Source organism: Salminus brasiliensis, chromosome 19, assembly GCF_030463535.1.
Source record: "Salminus brasiliensis chromosome 19, fSalBra1.hap2, whole genome shotgun sequence".
Taxonomy (NCBI): Eukaryota; Metazoa; Chordata; class Actinopteri; order Characiformes; family Bryconidae; genus Salminus; species Salminus brasiliensis.
Window position 1 is genome coordinate 13,875,802 of NC_132896.1, and position 20,546 is coordinate 13,896,347.

Below are 20,546 nucleotides of genomic sequence, written 5' to 3' on the forward strand. Positions count from 1 at the left end.
AGTGCCAGAGTGCTGTAAGTGACAGCTTTAGATCAGACATGAACAACATGATGATGTGCCTTAGTTCAAAGCCAGCCTGGATAGCGTCTTGGCTTCCTGCACCCTCTGGTTTTAATTACTTTATTTATCGTCTTATTTGGATTAGAAGAGGGGGTCTCCTCATAGCTTGAATTAATAACCGGTAATTGGAAGGTTGCGGGAGGGCTTCTTTTTTTCCTCACAGGGAGTTGTGTTATTGCTTTTGTGTTGAAGTAAAAGAGGGAGGGCATAAATGGCTGCATTAGATGCGGAAAAGGTCCATGGAGATGCGCCCTCCATCCCTGCTCTCGCTCTGGCCGTTCTGCGCCAGGTCCTGTTTTCTCATGACTGCTGGTGTCCCGCTGAGGCCCGATCATGCTCCAAGTTAGCATTTCCCACCCCTCTTCCTCGTTTCACCCGGGGGTTCCAGCTAACGCTCAATAATTCATGTCCCTTCTTGCTGAACAGACTGCTGTCCCGCTGAGAGATAGCATGTCCTCCACCACTCTTCCACTAGGCCTTCAGCCCAGCGACTCCCACCCCAGCTGTGTGCCCCAGGCCTGTGGCCTCCCGCCCCGATGGACCCCAAGGCATCTCCAGCTGAGCTCCAATGGCAGCCTCCCTTCTTCCTTCGGAGCGGCCGATGCCACGGAGGAAAGCCATATTAACGAGTGAATGGATGGCATCGAATTTTGCCTTTTGTTCCACCTTCACGGGAACTCATTAAACGAACGCCAGCATAGAGGCCACTTCCTACGGAGCGCTAATCCGATTTCTTTGCTCGCACGTGAAGTGGGGTATGGAGGGTGAAAATAATTCAGGTTCTCCTCGCTCCCCTTCCCACCTCCAATCTCGTCTGATTTATTCACGCTTGAGAGATTCGCCCCGCTAGCATTCATTGACTCAGGCCGAAAATGATTTTTCAAATTCCACGGATTACATTCAGCAAAATTGAAAGGGAGCCCTGATGGTCGGCGCATTCCTAGCTGATGTCCCACGTGACTCCATGTGTGCAATTTCTGCTTGAGTCTTGTTGAGGCCCATCACCTGCACTCATGAGCTAAACTGATCTGTTTACAAGCTCTTCAAAAGAGAAGGTTTAGGTCTGAGAGAATATAAAATATAACGTTCAAAGACATTTTTAAGATACTTAATCTTATACTGAGATTTGGGAGCATGTTGGAGCTGATGAATACTGTATGTACCAGAAAACAGTGCTGAATACAAAAGTGTATGATGGTTTTATACACGGGTTGTTGTTCTTTACCAGTTACAGTTAGTCTAAATCTGTGCTTTATATGACATCCAGACAATGCCAGAGTGGGTAATTGTGAAATCAGGTTTGGCACAGTAACATTACTGTGGGCTAAAATATATAAACACAAGAATGCACAGACAAACTGTAAATGTCACTGAAAGTCTAGATTTTGAGTAATTTGGGACTCAAATCTGCAGTCCCTTGCTGGTCTGTTAATGAGTTTGTTCAAAGACCCAGCAATAAGACTTTGGGTCTCTACAAGGCTGACATAACAGGCAGTGCTCTACAGAGTTCATTACTCTTTGCATTGCTTACCAATGTAACTTTTTCACTGGTGAACCATAGGAAAACAGGGTGGTTCCAAGATGCACTTTGAAGCTACATTATGCAAGACTTGGGGTCCTATCTTACACCCTACGAAAGACGCGTTGCAATGCTCATTGCTATCTTACACCCCACTGACTATTTTCACGCCAACTGCCTGCGTCGCTTAAATAGCAATGGTGCTTGTGAAGATATCTACAGCAATGGGTGTGGTGGTCTCGAAATGAGGTGTGTTCAGGTACATTTCTGGGATATTGCTATCTTGTCAATGGAAAACACAGGTGCGCCACTGACTAACTACCTATGCAGATGTCAACAGTGGTGAATTGTCAACACAGACGCATGCACCTCCGCTTGTTACTCACACATGAACACACAGCAGTGCACAAACCCATAGCACGTGTCAGATGGCAGCTGTGGAAACTTTTACATTAACAATAAACAAAATATAGAATAAAATAACATTATTCTAGAAGCAAGGAGCTGCAATGCTTCGGCAAGCCTTTTCAGACTGTGCCATTGAAATAACAATCAGCCAAAGTCAGACCTGGTCGCACCTGGCTCTTAAAGGGAATGTCAAGTGACACGCTGATTGGTTTATTGCACGTTATGCCCAAAACACCTATGATTTTTTAAGAGACTTAGTACATGACTTTTGCACGTTTCCAGTCACGCAAGGTGTACTTCTCCCATCGCTTATGATAGCAAAGACACACTGACACGCCCTAAATCAAGCGGTGCGGTGCACGGTTGAGAGCTCGCTTTAGATCGCTAAAATAGGGCCCTTGGTATTTCTTGCTCCCAGGCTCCCCCTACAGTTGAGAACTATGACTTGTGTACACAGCATAACACAATCTCCGCAAGCATCCCCCTGCCCACTTCACCAAAGTTATATAGTGCAGTTTCAGGCTTGCCAGGCCCAAAGTAGCAATGCCAGAGGCACTAATTACAGGTCAGTGGAGCATCAACAACATTTTGAAGCAGTTACTTTGAGGTAAAAACCACATATGTTGCTTCAAGAGGACACAGTGAAATGCTCTAAAACAACACATTGTCTTTGTCATGCAAAAACCTTGTATGTCCATTTTTGTTGATTTTCACTTTTTGCCTTAATGCAAATCTGGCCATTGCTCTTTACATGTTGGAATTTCCTGAGAAATTGACTAATATAAACGCTTCAAAGGGAATTGGAATAACATATTTTTACTTTGACCTCCATTGAAAAACCTTCTTTGTAAAGTTGCATTTTGGAGATGTTGTTTGTGTCAGATTTAATATGCTACTTGCAATTGCAGTGGACAGCAAGGGATGCTCACAGGAAGGCAGATAGCTAATATTAGCTTAGCACGTTTTAACCGTAATATAATAAGATAAAACATTTTCTCCAGTTTTCATTTTATCACTAGCTAGCCAGTATTACCTTTCCTGATTTTTGACCCTAGACTACTGTTGGAACAACTAAGCTTTTCTCATAACAAGCTCTACTGCCAGTCATAACAAGCTCCAGGGCCAGAGTGAGTTTAACATTTGTGTTGCTCTGGGTTGATACCCATGGTTCTGGCACACAACAGAAAAAAGTGTGAGCCAACGAGAAAAGTAAAGGATAAGTGAGAGAGCATTGCCATGCGAATACTTGAAATGCACTTCAAAAGCCATAACGTGAAGCACTTGCAAACACCATGGTGGTAACTTCACTACAGCAAGTAAATTAGAGCTGGAAGCAAAGAAGATGAAAATGCTCATGTTTTAGAAGATGATTATTGCTAACCTCATTTGAGAACAGTGGTTAACTAGCCTTCATCTGGTGTTTCCAGAAATGAAGGACAGTGACAGTTGATTTGCTGTAAGTGTTTCGTCCTTTGTTTTTTTCCCCCCAATGCCAAGCAATGTCTTTGTATGTGGGGGTAGAGCAGAGATAATACAGCCAGAGTTTGGCTGGTCTGCGTCATGCAAATGAAAAAAACTCCCACTGCATCCCTTTATCCAATGGTTCTAGAAGTACAGAGAACACACAGTGATATTCAGCACATTTATTGATTCATCTTCTTATCTACTTTTTCTTGATCAAGGTCGCAGTGGGTCTGGAGCCTACCCAGAATCACTGGGGCAAGGCACACACACACACCTCACCCTGCACACAGTTCCTGTCCATTGCATGGCATCATACACACCTATTCACTCAAACCTAGAGGCATAGCCAATTCACATACCATGTGTGAGGAATGAACCCAGACCCCTGGAGTCTACCTGAAGACACGACCGGCAGCACCACTGCTGCACCCATATTTAACATAGTAACATCATCATTTTGTTTGAAGTGTTCAACGTTTAGAATTGACTCATATCAGATCCCTTTCATTTTGAGTGTAGAACACAACAGGACACATTTCCCAACTGGAATATTAACTTTTTCTCTAATAGTGACATTTTCTCTAATAGTGAAGCACTGATAAGAAAGCCTAGAATTTGCTTGCCCTAAGCATCAGACGACTGGCATTTGTAAGTTTTAAGTGTCAGAGGCAATGAGCTAACCAAGCGGTTTTAGGAATAGGAGCTGCAAATGTCTCTTTTTAGGATTGCTCGGGTTATGTTGATGTTAGCTGCCAGATGGCACAATGTGGGCCAGCATATGTGGCACAAAATAAAGGGGAAGGCATGACTGTGCTCCATCCAGCCTGTGTCTTGCACCATTTGATTGAATCCTCATTAAGATACACTTTCCTAATTGTGTTTTTATCTGATATTTTAATGGCTCGTGTTGCATGTAATTACAGCATAATTATCTGCCCCTCTGCTCAGGCTGGGGATGCGGAACTACATCGCATCTGTCTGGTACACTTCCGCTCCTTCCCTGAAAACTGCCTGGTCATTATTTCCTTGCACTGCGGCAGGTACGCTCACCCTGCTTCCATGCGATTGGCTGACAGACTTACAGCTGCTGACCAGGGCTTCAGTCACACCAAAGGTGTAATTAGGTAGCTCAATGTGCGTTCGGCATGTTTTTTTCTATGGCAGAAGTGGAGCCTTTGAAGTGGGGCCGTGTATAAAATCACTTGATCTTTATTTTTTTACAAGTTGATAAGTTTTTTTTTTTCTTTTGGAGTTGTGCATGTCATGCATTTTTAACACAAGCCTTTGATGCGTGGGCTGGATGATGCATTGCCCCAGCAACATCAAAGAGGCTCTTTGCTCTTAATATAAGTTGCCCTTAATGCAAGGCATCTCCTTAGATTGCTGCTCTCTGAAACACTCAGAAATGCATTCTCCTTGCAGGGAGGATTTACGTCGAATGGAAAAGCCAGCCTCTTGTATCACACACCTCTCCGTCTCACTCTCCTCTCAGTTTCTAAGTCCATTAAGAACATTTTACACTTTTAGCGGCAGAAAATAAACAAATAAAACAAAGTAATGAGCACCTCCGTTCTTGACAAACACATTCCTTCTCCAGATGACTATATTTAACATTTCACTTATGCAAATTTCTACTCATCTGCTTGATAAAGTGGTGGAAGGGGATCCTACTACCAGCTTCTTTCCCTGTTTGATTTGACCCATTTAAATTCTCCTACATTTGAATGTGTCTGATGTAATAATGTATGCTGAACATTTCAGACCCACATTTTTAGCTTTAGATTCCTAAGTCTGCCATGAGTAAAGATTTTGTAAAATAAATATGAGTTAAAGGCAATGCTATGAGCGCTTGGGCAGAATATGAATACTGAAGTACAATGGCTGTCAGGCAGGCTTTGCAATGTAGCGCCAAACTGTCCTGGTAAACATGGAGAGTGTCTGTAATGATATACAGACAATATACAGAGCTTGTGTGTTTTACGAGTGTTTGCATGTAGCATATGTGTGAGGTGCTTGTAGGTGTTGTATATTTAATGCCCTGGTCTGTCTTGACTGGCAAAACATTGCCTTCCTAAGTAAATAAGCCTACAAATCAGTATTTTCAAACCAGATGTGCATTGTTAGCTGAGCCTGATCTCACAAATAATTCACCAGCATTATTACAAGCAAAACCTTTCGACATGGATTTTTCCACAAATATAGCAAGAAAATCTATAATAGCTAAAGCCTTCTCAAACTTTTTACATCTGTTCTTATGAGTTTGTGCTTCGTAGCTGTGAGATGAGATTGCAATTGGCTGACTTGATTGCTATATTGGGGTAATTTTACAGCTTCAAAAAGATGGGCTTATTGATGGCTCTTGAAATATTGTATCTCCACCCACGCAATCAACACGTATTCATTCAGGCCCATGATAGTATATGTGTGCATGTATCAGACAAACACACTTATTTCATTGTAGAACTTTTAGAAGATTCAGGTTCATGTTTTTTTCTTGCTTTTTTTGGAGTAACTGTCTCTACTGTCCACGGAAGGCTTTCTAGCATTGCTGGGAGGATTTGATTGTGTTCATTGACAGTGCATTTACCCCACTTCATTCCCAACTTCCCAACTCATCCCAGAAGTACTGGATGGAGCACCATAATTCCAGAGAACACAGTTCCATTGCTCCACAGCTCAGTGCTGGGGGCTTTATACCCATTTCTAGCCCAGACAGTTCTATTCTATTGGCAATATTTCCCTAGAGGTACTAGACAAGCTATGTGTGCATTTGCACATATGTGTCATATATCTGAATGCACTCATTAAGCGGGGTTTCCACAAACATTTGGACATAAAGTGTATTAGTGTGCTTTTGCCTAACTAGACAGCTACCATTAGATATTATTTGAAGCAGCATACCAGCAATGTTTGCATGGTGTCCTGGGAGATATTGTGGCACAGGCTCTTCTACTAGAACTTTAGGAGACGTTTTGATCTGGTTGGTTGTGTGTGGTTGTGAGTTTCAAGCAATCACATCATAATGTGAGCTAAGCAGAGATATAGCCTCAGATAGGCTCTGTCCTCTATCAATCACTATAATATCATTGATGTGTTCAATTTATTTTTGTGTGGGCATCATATGCTGCCCCCAGCAACATGCTGTCCTGGCCAGCTGCCCATGTCGCCCATATCTAAATCAGCCACTGTTAATATCAGTATACTACATTTCTAGCATACAATAATAATAAATCATGTCAAGTTTGGTTTTATTGGGAACAGTAACAACAGACTACAATTTAACCTCAGAACATAATCTTTATCTCAGTGTCATGGTTTGAGGCAACAAGGCCGTTAGGCTTTATGGGAGTAAGAAGCTTAGTGGATTGCTAACAGGACAAAGTCACAGATCACACTTAATACTTCTAGCAACTTTGGAACATATGAAGTCAACTAGTCTTGTCTTTTGGGGATCATTTTTGATAAACGTAAAAGCAAATGCACCAAAACCAGCGGCAATCTGGATGTAAAGCCAATAAAAAAATGCTATTAAACCCCATAAGGAAAAAAAAAATGTCAATGTCAATGTCAATGGCTAATCATGTGTAAGCTTGAGACTAATTGCTAAAATGATTTGCTATTGAAAACACTCAAAATTATCCCCATCAAAATTGTACTTAAATGAGAAGAAGTATGTAGCAACATTTGACTATACCCATGTACGGTACATGATACATACTGTAAACATCTGTATGTTTCTCTCTGTATAATAAAGGAAAATATGTCTCTCATTACAAGGCCGTTTTGCTTCCATTCTCCTAATCAAAGTCAGACTCCAACTGACATTAGAAGCCATCACCCCACATTCTCTCCCTTGGCCCTCTAACCCTGCAGCCCACTTCCCATATGGAGGGCAGCTGACCTGGCCATGTGCTTTCAGCAGTGTGACTTTTACCGCATCTCCTCACTCTGTGCCATCGCCAGGCTGGAGCGGGGCGTCCTGCACGCCGCCGGCCTCTCAGCAGGCCCAGCTGTGCCCTGGAAAATGCCCCCGGGGGGTGCGGGGCAAAATGTGCTATCCTCCTAATTACAGCAGAATGGCGCGCGTCTAGCACAGTCCTCGCGTCTGTCTCATCTCCCGTCCGCCCTGCTGGCATGTGCGAAAAGAATACGAGCTGTCCTCCAAGCCTGATCTTTACATTCGTGGTGACTGGGTTCATGTTCAGGAGCTCCTCTTTCTTTTTTTCCAGCTTTTCCTGCTTTGCAAGAATATTTAATGTCCAAATCAGAAGGGAATCAAGAGTAAAAAGAGTATTATTAAATGTGCGCAATTGACATCATGGTACACATGGTACAGTCACAATAATTACAGGATTGATACTCTAGTAATTGCCATGGGTTTGGGCTTGAGGGGATGGTTTTCAGGAGGGTTATTTGGTGTGACATTCTCTTTCTTCACGAGTCTACCCACCAACTTCAGATTTCTCCCAGTTACCACAGAGAGATCAGTCTAAGGGTGATGATTTGTGCATTTCTCCTGGTGAAGACTTGCTGTAATGTACTTTGCATTAACACAAGCCTGTGATCAATATGCAATTCAACTCAACATGCCTCCAACTGCCTTCAGAACACAGTGTCCTTCAGTGTGTTTTCAAAGTGGATCTGAAACTTCTTTTCTTTACTTTAAATCTTCACTTAACCCTTAATAGTCCAGTCCGTTTTAAAGTGAGCGTAATCTTTCTGTCAGTGCAGATTGTCACTCCCTTAAGTGATGATCCAGCACAACACGACACGCTAACAGCTTTTTTTCCCCCAAGAGCTGTAGCGCTTCTAAACTACAGTGGACACCTCACACCCTAATCTATAAACCTAATCTATAACTGAACTGAGCTTCTAAATCTCACTGAACCAAACTGGACAGTACTGACACATAAGATCCATACAATTTGCACTAGGATTATTTGCACAGCTGTACAGATGTTAATTTTCTGTAAATGTTTATATAATTATATCTGTACATAAACATTTTTAAGATTATTTTACAGCTCTTTATTACTTTAATGCTTTTTTTAAAACTATTTTTTGCTCATTGTAATCCTCATTAACAGTCTGTTTGTTTGTTACATGTCATACTTGTGTTGCTCACACCAAAATTCCTTGTATGTGTAACATACTTGAGAGATTCTGAGTGAACAGAAGCATTCTTTGGTATGCAGTTTAATGTGCAACTTTAGCAAAAAGGTTAAAAAGGTGTATGCTGACAAATCTCCTCACAAAATGTCCCCACATCCATTGAACACCCAGTGTTCCAAATTTAGCTGCAGGTGTTAATTAGTTCAGCCCACATAATAAAGTTATGCCTGCATGCATTGGTAATCATTATTATGTAAATGTGCCTTCCTCATGCTGACAGATACTTTTCTTGATTTTTTGTTGCTGTATTGTTGATAATACAGCTAGTCTCAACAGTATATATTTTTAAAAACAGGATGTTTTTCACTAAATGAGATGAACAAGGGGACAAAGAAATGAATTGCTAGCCAGGAAATTAACTAGGGGAATGAGTTTCATAGGTGTGGGGCTGCCATGCCAAATTATCAATCATGCAATAAACTGGAGAAGGCCTGGATAGATGCGTGCATGGAGCATTTTTTAGACAGATTATAATTTGTTTGTTTTGAAAATAGAGGACACTGGGGAGGCACCCACCATAGTTAGGATGATGTGGCTGGGGGGAGGCCTAAGTTGTATGTTGAACATTGACCTGTCTCATCAACAAGCTGTTTCTGTCCAAGCTGCTGTTTCTTTATTAACACCATTCTGAGTAAACCGTAAAGACTGGTGTCTTGAAAATCCCAGGAGACCAGGCTGGTTTGTAGCTTCATGATGTTATGCATTGCAGTGTTTTCAGATAATTGGGTGATTAGATAATTGGATATGGAGTAAATATACAGTAATAACAGGCTTGATGATTGTCGTATAAAATATGGAGCCTCTGAAAACTGGGAGTAAATAGGAGTAACTTGTAAGCAAAGGGTGGCCAAAGCTGTGCCATATTACAGAAATGGAGAAATGCAGTCTGAACTAAACATAGAGCTATGTTTAATTTCAATAGTGAGTGCAGAATTGTTTCCAAGGTTGCTAACATGAAAAATAACCAGGGTTTTGTCTATATCAATATCAATACCAAGTAGATATTAGAATATTTTCTTGTCATGTATTAGGCAATGTAAATAAAACTGTCCTGCAATCAAAGTTTCGACTGGAGAATGAATACATGATTTATTTATCACTCACAACAGCTGGAAAGCTCAAAGGTATGAGTGTGTACATGCCCCTGTACAGTATAAGATCAGTCTTAGAGCTGATAAGTTTGGGTTGTGCCCTTAGTGGTCACTAGATGGATAGGGACTTTTTTCAAGGTACTTTATCAGCATCAGCATTAAAAGCATGAGTGATATAAGAGGTCAGTGATGGATAAGATAAGATAAGATAGTCCTTTATTAGTCCCGCAGTGGGGACTAATAAAGATGGAGATGGATTTGACAGAGTTTGAACTTTTGTTCAACTGTTGTTTGGAAATGTAGTGACCTCTTACTGCTCATTAATCTTTTAGAACAAGAATATTTCTCCTGTGCTGTTCACAGTTCTTGGAGTTTTTTTTTTTGTTATTTCTTTCCAGTGATAAAAGTGATTCCCTCTGCTAGCATGGTTTATATAACTGACTGAAGTTCCATTCTTTCATGAAACAAAGTGAAGCACCATTTGTCAAGAGGAGTTTTTATCGGACATTGCAAAAACACTTGGAATTACAACAATTGTCTTTTAATAGAAATAACAGTTTCCCACTTCCTTGGCCGTTTCTTTCTGTGGCTATCTGGTGGATTAAAGAAGCAAAAATGCCCAGGTATTGACTGGCAGGAAGTATGTCATAATGGTGGGACAAGGGTGCCTCACACCCATTTTAGAGCACTTCCATCAAATGGCACTGAACGGCAGAGAGAGGATTCACAGGTGCCCATAATGGTCAGAGAGAAGCTGACTTCTCTTTCACATTTCCTCTTTGATAGGTCTATGGACACATGTATTGATCTGTTTCAGCTTGAGCTTTTTCTGAAGAAATCCATTTGCCCTTTTCAAATTTTTTTTCCCATTGCAGAGTTTCTAGATTGACATTCTTCAGACAAAGACTCTACAGAGAGCTGCTGTGTGTGTATATGTGTGTGTGTGAGTGAGAGAGAAAGAGAGATGTAGATCAGATCAAGAAGCACCAGTTGCAGGGTGGCAGAGCAGACTGCCACATTGTGCAATTAACAAAGTGTGCTTACGTTTAATGAAGTGGGCAGCCCCAGTGCTATCGATTACAGCTTTTAGATGATGAGGCCTGACTGAACAAGAGCGAAAGCTGTTTAATCCGACAAAGCAACGTGCACAATCACCTCAGCACTTCTTTATAGCCGCGTGAAAAGCTGACGAGAGCCCCTGGGAGAGGCAGGACTGGCCGAGCTGCACACTGGAGGAGAGGAAAAGCAGGCTGTAAAAGCCAGCCGAAGTGTGGAGATGCATTTAGAGTTTTTGGGGGGTGGAGGTGGCACATCAATCAGAAGTCAGACCTTTTCCCAGATTCTAGCTTAAGGCGGCTGTCTGAAAATAAACAGAACAGAAACGAAACGTAGAGACGGTTTCCTTCCCAAACTGACACAAGCCCAGGGATGTTAAAAAAAGGAAAACGAGACAACTTGTCCAAACAGAAACTTAGAAATATACAACTCCAGGCTCCTGGCTTGTAAATACCACAATTCACTAAAGGTGCATCTGCATTACACCCAATCAGTCTGTAGCCATTTACAAATAACCACAGGGAAAAAGATACCACAAATTTGATTTTGGAATACCTTATGTGTGTCTCTGCCGGCTATTTTTCTAAACGTGTTTGTTCTAAAAAGCAGATTGACAAAGAGACTAGAGGTTCAATGAAGGACAATGTATTCTAATCTGGCTCCAAGGGGTTTGTGCCACTTTGATGGTTTGGGAAGAGTTTTAGTTGCTATAGATAATTCATGAGATAAAGAGTTCTGGAATCTGGAAGAGGATGGCTAGACTTCAATTCTGTCTTCCGCAAACTTTTGGATGTCCTAATTATAGTGCATCTCTTTCTGAAAGTCTAGACTGAAAGTTCATAATTGGGTTCCTCCACTCCTGACACTTTCCTGATGTAACCCTGTTTAACTGCTGCTATAACACCCAGTATTTCTGGTTGTTAGTAGAAACTGTACATAGCATGCATACTATTTTTTGAGAGGACATTATTTGTGTGTGTGTGTGTGTGTGTGTGTGTGTGTATGAAGCTGCTTAAAACATCCTCTTCGTGCTGAACTTGTATGGGTAACTTTCAGTTTCAGCACCATGGACAGTACTCACTTCCCCATGGAGCTGCAGGCCTAGATGTAGCTTGAGGGGAAAAACGGAACAGAACCCATCAGATCACAGCCGCATTCAGAACTCTAGAGAGCTTGGTCGGGATGTGTAGTTTTCCCATATTTGTGACAGAGGCTAAGCGTACAGTGGCAGAACTCTTGGGAGTGCAGAGCGTTCTATTTTTTGGATGAGAGGAACCTGTTTCCTATGGAGTACAGTTTCACACTAAGTTCAGATCATTCATCTGTTCAGTCAAGCTGGCTGACTAATGAGAATAAAACATCAGGAGGGAAGACAAATGCTGCCCTTTCTCTGGATGTCACCCACCCCGACCTGACTGACAACCAAGTAGAGGAAGTAGGCAGTTGAAAAATACAGAAAAAGACAAAGAAGTGTAATGATAAGAATATGAAACAGGACAAGAGAAGACAAGACAGGTGGGAAAATGAAAAAGGTGAAGATTAGGTTTGTCAGCAGAAAGTAAATCTCTCCTGAGTCTGCACAGTCATGTGAACACCTGTAGTAGGCTCATATGAAGATTACTACAGAAGTCAAAAGACTCTCTTATCAAATGAGTCATGTTTTAAGTGTAGGCTGTTCTCAGATGTGTATGTTTGTGTTTGTGTGTGTGTGTGTGTTTGGGAGAGAGAGTTCTAGTGGGTTGCAATCTCTTCTCAGACTACAGTGTTAATTCGAGCTGAACCGTTTAATCAGAGACCAGAAGGAGCAACTTGTAAACTTTAAATGCTGTTGCACTCACTCTTAATCCATCCACATGAATGCTGCTCAGACGCTGTGAGTGTGTGAGTTTGTGTGTCGACAAATCTGTATGTATGAAAAAAATGTGGTATGTGTGTGTTTGTGGAAGTGTGTGTGAGCATGTGTGGAAAAGCATAGCTGTACTATGCATGAATCTGGCAGTGTTTGCCACGCCGCCTAGCCTTGTTCATTGAAGAATGACCCTAACCAGATTCACCAAATCCAAAACTGAAATCCATGTAAATGAGATAGAACACAGTCAATTTTTAGAAAGAACAAAATGTCCTTGCTCTCCCACTTAGGTAGACAATATTTTGAGAGGAGTGAGCATGAATGTTAACCCACAACAAAAGCTGGGGTCTGTTGACACTAATTCAAGTGTCTGTTTGCACTGCTAATTTGAGGGACATTTGTCTGAGAAAAGCAAATGTAATGAGTGGACCTGATTAGATTACACCCCAAATCTATTTAAACCACAAACCGGCTTTTTAATCCTTTAATATTTGTCATGTTTTCTAATTGAAGATCATTCTTTTCTGTTCCAGACTTGGCGTCACTGATGGTTCAGTTCATTGTCTATCACAACATTCCTGAAAATCTTCAGGTATTTTAGAGGACTTCAGAGGCTTTAGAGCAAATCTGCATTGACTTGTTCTTCTCAAGCGTGGATCTGAAGTTATACACAGGTCAGCCATGACATTAAAACCACCTGCCTAATATTGTGTATCTCTCCCTCATGATGCGCAAAGAGTTCTAATCTACTGAGGTCTGAACTGAACTGGTATCTGGCTCCAGGATGTTAGAAGCAGATCCATTAAGTCTTAAGTAAGTTGCAAAGTGAAGCCATGGATGGCATCATCTATTGTCCTTCTTTGGATCATTTTTGGTAGGTGGAAAGCAAAAGTGGTTTGGTTCTTTTATGGCTTTGCTCGTTTTGGCTTAACGTTTTGAGAGCCTAGTGGCAGAAGGGGAACACCTGTTGTTCAGATAGACGGCATTACGCAAAAGTCATCCTATTTGTAAGTCCAAAGAGCATAGACATCACCTGCATGTCCACTTCTGTCCTCCCCTAAGCTCCATTCTTTTTCCTTTCTGTCTCGCTGAATGCGTTACCTGACAGCGGCCTTCTTTTTACGCAGGGAGTTTGGCTCCCTGGTTTGCACACTCACCGTGACAGCACAGAGACACCCCTGGCCTGCTAGCACTTGCCTGGATGGAGTTTGAAAACTTTTTAGCATAATCCTACCGCTGTGTTTTATTTTTTGGTTTTAATACACATAGCGTTGTTGACTCCCTTGAGCTGTCCCTTGAAGGAAAAGTCTTAAGTGCTCATCGGTGTAGATTCCCAACTGGCTGATATGTCACTTCATGACAGGGCTATATCTTGCCTCCTAATGAGAACACTGGCAACTGCCAATGGATGACACATGACACAGCTGGGATTTTAACCACTGCATCGCTAAGTGCGCCACTTGGGGGCCCGTATCTGGACAAGGTTGAATGCGTACAGGCAGAGATACCATCTCTGAAACAAATACAAAAACAAACACACAGACACACACACACACACTCCTGCAATGTGCCTACACCTTCTTGTTTCCCTCTCCGATGACAGAGTAATTATAGCGACCTGTTTGCTAAGGCAGTCTGAAGTCCAAGGTCAAGTGCTGGTCAGGGATGCTCAGATTGTCAGGGCCAGGTGTAGATGTTTATGCTAATTCTCACAGCACCTATTCTAATGGCAGCCATAGACGCAATAACCATTAATATCTCTGTTAGCAGTCAAGGGTCTCAAAGGGGTTCATTTTCTACTGCCTCTAGGCTGTCACAAACATTCACAGTCAGATGCTAAAGTCAAATAGTGTGACCAAAACACACCCCCACTGCTTTTTTTCCGCCAGCAGCACCACCATAGTGGTCCTTTGTGGTGCATGCAGTGACAACAGGGAGCAGCACTAACAACCTCCTGGATCTTTGGGTCGATTTGATCCTCTCTTCACAGTTGGCAGAAACAAGCAGGAAACATTTGGAGATGAAGAAGAAGAAGATGAAGGGGAGTAGGGGGATGTATTGGCTTGGTGATCCCACCTTTAGACTATGCCAGGTCACATCACAGCAATATTAAGATGCAAATTTACAGTAATATCGTTTGACCCCTGCTTTTGCATCTCCTGACCTTGGTAATTTTGCATGGTCTGAACCGAATTGTTACTGAAGTCCCATTTTTGTGAATTTGCATAGTCAGAGAGCACAGAGATATTCCTGCTTGGACATGTGCCACTGCATAATCCTTTTTACTAGAACTCATAATAATTAATCCTTTAATGCGAGGCAAAAAGCAGCCATTTCTGCCGTTCAGTCTATGATTTCCCAATGTTGTCATCACATTTATTTTAATATGTAAAGAACATGATATAACAAAAGTGAACATTTGTAGCGTGCATATGACAGACATTTTGGGCAAGAGTGGAAATAGTGCATAGGAATACACATAATAATTCAAAAGTTTGGAAACAAACTTTTTATTCAAGATCTATAAAATGATGTTTTTAAAATGATTCCAATGTGGTAGTCCTGGAAACTGCAGGAAAAACAACTTCTATGAACGACTTCTATGCACAGTTTAAGGCACAGAACAACACGTTGGTGAGCAAGATCACGCCAAGCCAGACGAGCAGGTGTTGTGCCTGACTGCAGTGGATGTGAGGAAAACTCTGCGCAGAGTCAACCCACGGAAAGCTGCAGGACCAGACAACATCCCCGGCAGAGTGCTCAGAGAGTGTGCAGACCAGTTGACAGATGTTCTCACGGACATCTTCAACGTCTCCCTGCGCAGCTCCACTGTCCCAACGTACCTCAAGACCACCACCATCGTCCCTGTGCCGAAGAAGTCCATGGTATCCTGCCTCAATAACTACCATCCCGTTGCTCTCATGAAGTGCTTCGAGAGGCTAGTCATGAGGAACATCAAGACCCAACTCCCCTCTTCACTGAACCCCCTGCAATTTGCATATCGTCCCAACCGCTCCACGGACGATGCCATCACCACCACCCTTCATCTCTCCCTTACCCACCTGGAGAAGAAGGACACCTACGTCAGAATGATGTTCATAGACTTCAGTTCAGCATTCAACATCATCATCCCACAGAATCTCACCAGGAAGTTAAGCTTGCTGGGCCTCAACACCCCCCTCTGCAACTGGATCCTGGACTTCCTGACAGGGAGGCCCCAGTTAGTCCGGTTTGGGGACAGCAGCTCCAGCACCATCACAATGAACACTGGGGCACCCCAAGGCAGTGTACTGAGTCCTCTGTTGTTCACCCTGCTGACTCATGACTGTGTTGCGAAACACAGTTCTAACAGCATCATAAATTTCGCCAATGATACAACTGTGCTGGGTCTCATCAGCAAAGGCGATGAGTCAGCATACAGAGAGGAGGTGCAGCAGCTGACAGACTGGTGTACAGTCAACAACCTTCACTGGAATGTAGAGAAGACCAAGGAAATGGTTCCTTGGTGTCCACCTAGCGGAGAACCTCACCTGGTCCCTGAACACCAGCTCTACAGCCAAGAAAGCCCAGCAGCGTCTCTACTTCCTCTGGAAGCTGAGAAAGGCCCGTCTCCCTCCACCCATCCTCACCCTCTTCTATAGAAGGTCCATAGAGAGCATCCTAAGCAGCTGCATCACTGCCTGGTTTGGAACCTGCACAGCCTCTGACCGCAAGACCCTCCAACGCATTGTGAGGACAGCTGAGAGGATCATCGGAGTCTCTCTCCCCTCCGTCATGGACATTTACACTGCCCGCTGCATCTGCAAAGCAACCAGCATTGTGGATGACTCCACCCACCCTTCACACAGACTGTTCTCCCTCCTGCACTTATTGTGTTGCACTTGTGTTTTGTGTGCACTGTCTATGTTGCACCATGGTCCTGGAGGAACGTTGTTTCGTTTCACTGTGTACTCTGTATGTAGTTGAAATGACAATAAAACCCACTTGACTATATCATTATGGGAGTTTATGGTTAGATTGTATGATAAAGAGGACAAAAAACAGCATTCGTTTGTTTATTAACATTCCACGAGACAAAATAGTCCCATTCTATCAGTCACCTCACTGCTAAAACTACACCATCACACTGTGCTCTTCAGTCAAGGAACAGTTCATAATTCCCAATAATCAGGGTTACAAACAACGGCCAAAACATAACACACAATACAAAACAACGATTTTACAGGTTATATTGATCCCATGACTACCCAAGCTGTTAAATACTAAGAACTTACTTTTGTGTGAAGCTGAACTTTGTTTTGTATTCACATGCTTCTTAAGTATCTGTTCTATCTGAAATGGTGCAGTAGATCATGCTCCCTCTGATTGGCTGATCTAATTCCATGTCTCAAACAACACAACGTACCCTACTTACCTACCTAGCAACACTACCCATGAGCATTGCTCTGTTTTAAACCCACGGTGTCAGTGTGTTTAGTGTACATTTGTGCAGTTTGGGATACTGTGTGAAAGCATTTAGCTTTTTTTTAGCTTTAGCCTTCATTGCAAGTATCAGGCTGGTCATTAATAGCTTCATCTTAAAATTAAAATTTTAAAGCCAATAGATTCTATTATCTGTGTATTGTAGAGCTTGGTCAGAGAGCCATTATCATGCAATATTGGACCTCCTAGAGGTCTCTCAGCCAATCACATTGTGGGATTGGAACTAACCATTGTATAATAACTATTTTATCCTAATTGAATATAAAATAACAACATTGGCTTAATGTGACAAGTGATTCTAAAATGTACCTCATGTGTAGGGTCCCTTTTATTGTTTCTATAACAAAACAAATAAGCCCATAGTGCATATAATAGTAATCATGAGGTTGTTAACAAGTAGAAATATGGAGATTGCTACTCCCAGCAGACTAACACTTCTGTGTAGTGAAATGATGACACACAAAAGTAAGTCAGCTGGTACATTTTAATACAAAAATATGACAGCACAAGCACCTAAAATGTAATCTATTTAATAAAAAAAAGCTTAACCCCTTAATGCAACAAGGCTTTTAGATACTAAGGCATATTATTCAGTAACTACATGTACTTCTTTAGAACCTGGTGGGGCTATTCTTTGGTAATAGAAGTTTGTAATAACACTTTCAGCCTGTCTGCAGTCCACAGGCTTTTTAAGGGGTTAACTAACCTTATTTGACAAAGCTTGCTGATTTGTTTGGGATATTATGGTGACAGTGTCAGGCCTGTGTATTCCAACTCATTAACAATCTGGTAATTCCAAGGATCTAATAAGGGGTTCAGTAGGGGGGCAGATTTTAGAAAATTCCATTCATATCTGCCATTCAGAAATCCATCTTAGATACAGAGTTCCTTAGTGGGCGTGATGTTGAATACAGATTAAACACGACTTCAGTGTTCTTCAGCGAGCAACACATTAGGTAAGCTAGGGTTTATAGAAGCTTGAACATAACAGACTATTTTACTGTTCAATGATGCAAAAAGGGAAAGTGTGAGTGTGAATGAGGGCATTAAAACACCCCTCTGGCATTTTGCTGCACTTGATCATCTGATCTATCAGCTCTGTAAATGTGTAGGAGCTTGGCAGCTCTGCTAGCTCATGTTCACCCCTTCCAGTAAGTCAGGGCTGAAACTGCAGCCGCACAGGCTGGAGGCAGGGAGGGGGGGTAAAGGGATACTTCAAAGGGAAATCCAAACCGCAAGACAGTTAACGTGGTGGGCAATGGCACCTTGAAATGAATGATGATGATGATGGCTTCTGTCTCTCTCTCTCTTTCTCTCGTCATGGCTTCGCTCTGGTTTCAGCATTGGCAGCATTTGGGTTGGCCCGATCAGGATGTTCTGAGGCAAGAGAGAGGATTGCTGGGAGAAGACCCCTGACCTTTTGCCAGATGTGCTGCAGCAGCTGTGATAACCCACGCTAGAGCCTCCAGAGATCGTGGAGTTGCAGCACAGCAGGTAGGCCAAATCCTCCCTCATCAGTGGCATGGGGCAAAGGTTTCTTAGACACTTGCACACCACTGCAGAATTGGGCTAATACTGTGTATGCTGTGTATGGTCTATACTGGTGTATGTGGAATGGCTTTTTGTTCAGATATGTGTGTGAACATGTCAGCTTTGGGTGAACAAAAGTTGTGGTATCAGGTCTGATCAAAAAAGTTTCTTCTCCACCTGGGTAATTTCATGCTAGCAAAGAGGCAGATGCTTTTGCCAGCGGGGTTCACATAAACATATCACCGCATATTTGTCATTTTGTCCCCACTACTGGCAGTGGAAAGAAAACAAATTCCAACTTTATGTCCACACAACTTCATTTCTGGCACTGCTTTTGCCCCCCTTGTGAGTCAACAGTTTGAGCAGGCGAAGATAACATGGAGGAGATGTCAAGATTCCATCCTGAAGTGTAATTTTATGGAGTCCGGCGCACTGACCAAGAATCAAGTGCCCCTGCCAGGCAGTGTCTACGCTGCAGCAATGACTGTGTGTGTTTGTGTGTATGTATGTGATTGGCAGCTGTGGATGGAACTGTCAAAAGACAGGGCCTTCAGCCCTCCCTTCTCTCATGCTCCATCGCCATGGGAACACACACTGGTGGACAGAGGCCCTTATTATTATCCTCGGGAAAAAAAAGCACTAGAGGATGATCCAGTCGTTTGCTTTTGTTTCTGACAAAGATCCTTTATTTGCTGTTTGGCTCCCGCTAGAGTTCGTCTAAGCTCTCACACAAGCCATGCACCGCCATTGCGCCTATATGAGTGATTATATCAAGTCTTTTGACCACAAACATAAGCTGATACACAGCTCTGCTAGAGCAAATCTCTGTGTGTGTGTTGGGCTAACTTGGCAATCAGAAACCCATCTTCATCTTTTCCCATTTATTCATATTAAGAGTGAATGCAGTAAGAGTGCTGCCCCTACCTATTGGAAGTGGTGCTTTATAGCACTGAAGTCTTTAGTATTCAAAAGGGTTTAAGGATCTTTCAGGGACTCCAGCCAACCAAACTGCCTGCCAGAAAGCCCCACGTTAATAAGCCTCCATTAAGAAATTATCACTGGTGTTTTCAGGCTTCTGCCACTGCAGAACCTAACCACCAATTACGCAGTTGCGAGTCTGGAGTCTACATTTGCTAGGATATTCATAATAACAGGCTTTTTTTTATCAATGATTCCCTTCTTCTCTGCTTTAAATTGTGACCCTCTTTCTTCTGGTTGTCCAAGGGGTCCCATCATTCCATCAGCACTCACTGTGAAAATCAATTGCCATTTGAGCCGAGTATTAATGTACATGATTCATATTTCATGATGGAGACACCTGAGAGGCAAAGCTCAAGACTGAAGCTCAAGGTTCAGCCAGCCCAGTTCAGCCAGGTGTATCCGAAGCCAAAAAGGCAGAGGTTAAGACATAGCTGTGAGGACGGCTCTGCATGGAGTGCTGGCAGATCCCTTTTTGCCATTTGTCAAGCAGAGAGATCACGGAGGGATTCTTATTAACCTAAGGGATGGCCTTCACACCAGTGACACCATGTACCCAATTTCCTTGAGGGGGCACAGTTTCACAACTTCATGTCCATAGTTCAGATTGTTCGTTAGTTACCTGACAAATACCTCAGCCTGCACACAAAAGTGCTAGCTGCCAGCAACTGCTTGACAATGCAATTATAGAGGGATGGCAAGCATGAGTTTCTGTACTGTCATATACGGAAGGAACTGGTTCCTATTCAAAAAGGGCAGCTGCTGGAAACTTATATGGAGAGAAACAAAACATGCTGCATTGTTTCCCATGCACTGTGTGCAATGTTCTGAATGGTTCATGACTCTACCATTGTATTCTCTATTATTCTCTATAAACAAAAGATCTTAAATATTTAAGGGCACATGTTCTCACCTCATCTTAAGCAAGGGCAATGTT

The 20,546-nt window shown here is 42.5% G+C and overlaps 1 protein-coding gene across 5 annotated transcripts in view; it reads left to right on the forward strand.

The window, feature by feature from the left end:
- The window catches only part of tenm2a (teneurin transmembrane protein 2a), a 667,726-nt gene that overhangs the window by 156,946 nt on the left and 490,234 nt on the right, over window positions 1-20,546 (forward strand). For all 5 annotated transcript variants that reach the window (XM_072664035.1, XM_072664037.1, XM_072664038.1 and 2 more), the window contains exon 3: window positions 18,443-18,595. The gene's annotated coding sequence lies outside the window, so the exon portion shown is untranslated. The remainder of the gene's footprint in view (window positions 1-18,442; window positions 18,596-20,546) is intronic.